Source organism: Tachysurus vachellii, chromosome 2 (assembly GCF_030014155.1).
Source record: "Tachysurus vachellii isolate PV-2020 chromosome 2, HZAU_Pvac_v1, whole genome shotgun sequence".
NCBI classification, from domain to species: domain Eukaryota; kingdom Metazoa; phylum Chordata; class Actinopteri; order Siluriformes; family Bagridae; genus Tachysurus; species Tachysurus vachellii.
In genome coordinates this window covers 39,750,961-39,753,460 of record NC_083461.1, presented here as the reverse complement: position 1 = coordinate 39,753,460, position 2,500 = coordinate 39,750,961, and positions in this window count along the sequence as shown.

Sequence of the window (2,500 nt, the reverse complement as noted above, 5' to 3'; positions counted from 1 at the left end):
CTGTTGCTTCTCATGTCACACACACACACACACACACACACACACACACACACACACACACACACACACACACACACACACACACACACACACACACACAAAAATCAAGATCTTTCCAGAATGTTCTGGAGCTCATTCAGGAATTAAAGTGAGTTAAAACGATTTCAGATGGTTTGGTCTCTTCTTTCTGTAGGACTACAGGATTACAAGGTCAGAGGTGAAAGGTTATTGAATATCTGATTAGGGACTAAAGGACCGAAAGATGTAAAATATGGAGAAGAGGTTTATGTGAATAATGTGAATTTTATTAGTAAATTCTTTCTTTCTTTCTTTCTTTCTTTCTTTCTTCCCTAATGGTTCTAATTGGAACCTTAGACAACAGATGGGTTCTGAGTAGAACCCCTTTGAAAGGCTAGAACAATGAACCCTTTAAAGAACATTTGAGGAACTCTTTTAAGACTGATGAAAAGAGGTGTGGAGTCTCTGAGAAGTGCCTTCAGGAACCTTGAAGGTTTTTAAATCACAGTTAACTCTAAAGGATATATTTTTTAAATAAAATATAACACTAATGGTTTGTTTTAGAAGATGCTTCTCTCTAGAGAACCTTTAATGTTTCTGGAACCTTCTAACAGAGGGTTATTTAATACCTAAGCGATTAGAATCGACGCTTTTTGACACCGAACGAGTGACAAGGTTTTGAGAAAACAAAAGGAGATGTTTTATCCCTCTGCTCTTTCTTGCACCTAATAGACATGAAGTTCTTACAAACTAAGGAACCAGAAAAAAAACGTCCTCGAAGCACTTGTGGTGTTTTTAGACCCATTTTGTTGTCTTAAACCTTCTACACCAGTCCCTTGGTTCTATCACTCACAAATAAATAGTTTTATTGTGTTTCTATTGTCGTTGTACTTATACACACGAATAGGATACAATTACACGCTCTTTTACAGATTCCAGTCTGGAAGGAGGTGAGGTCAGAGGTCAGGGTCAACCATTGTACACCAGTATTGAGCAGTTTGGAGCAGTTTGATGCTCAGTGAGCTCGCTTCAGGGCTCGGGAGCAGTTATCTGCCTGCTCCTGGACTGTAAAAGGCTTCATCTTAGAAGACTTGATGAAGCTCTAACTAGCATCCACATTTCAGGTTCCATCACCATCTCTAAGCATTTACACACTGACAAAGCCAAATAAATGTGGGCCACATTCTGACTTGCCCCAGGTAGAACCATTAGGTTTTCTCTGGTTGTCCGTTGGGGAGAACAATAAAGGGTTCTACATGGAACCTTACAACAGAGTGTCTAAAATGTTGAAACTATCATTGAACGCTTGGAAACCTTAATTATCCAAAAATTGAACAAGTAGATCATCAGTTTTTATTTCAGAAAAGGTTCCAAAGGGAACAATGGTACAAAACTCTATACAGAAATAACCCATACAACCCTTAAAGAACGTTTAGAAACTAAACAAGATATTACACACACTTAAAAGTAGGGTTCTTCAAGAATTCTGAGCTTTCTCTACATGGAGCAGTTTTAAAAGTTCTAAATTTCCATATCGCCCTTTTAAGTGGGAACCATTTAAGGTTCTTCATATAACCAGGTAAGAACGGTTCTACTTTCAGAAAGAGTAGAACTTTCTAGAAGAACGCTATAACCATAAACAAAGCCAAGAACTCCTAAGGAACCGTAAAAGAGTATCTCTGTGTCTATTGATTACATGCAGTCAGACAGTAAAAGCAGTGATGTCATCAGCCTGAGTCGCGTGTCGTCTGAGTGTGTGACACACGCCGCAATTACATGCTGGCTGGCGGCCATCTTGTTCCTCTCGTCCCGTCACTCACTTCCTTTTTCTCATTCAGGTCTTTGTGAATCATCTCCTTTGATGACACTTAAGTAGGGCTGAGTGCATGTCAGCACATCTGGCCCCGAGTGTGAGAGTGTGTGTTTGGACGAGGAACTGAGGAGGAACTGATACTTTTAAATGACATAAGGGTGGGTAAGGTGAACACGCGTACACACACACACACACACACACACACACACACATTTAGCAATTGAATGAGATGGATGTGGGCTTTCAGCGTGTGTAGTGGAAAATGAAAGGCGTTAGAGTACCTGCATGGAGGACGGACAGTAAACACACTTCCTTTAGAAGCTGTGTGATGATCGTGTAGCATGCGGGCGACAACATGTCACACACTTTTATCTAAGAACATTGCATAACATATGTTAGAACTTGGTGTGCGTGTGTGTCTTGTGTATCTGTGTGTGATTGGATCTTTCATGCTCTCTGTGTGTGTGTCCCACTCAGGACAACCCCTGGCTCACCATCACAGAGATTTGTAGATCATACAAACACACACACACACACACACACACACACACACACACACACACACACACACACACACACACACACTTTGAGGTGTTTATTGGGTTTTCCCCCCAAAGCCCCCAAAGCACTGTGTGTGTGTGTGTGTGTGTGTGTGTGTTGCATCACAGT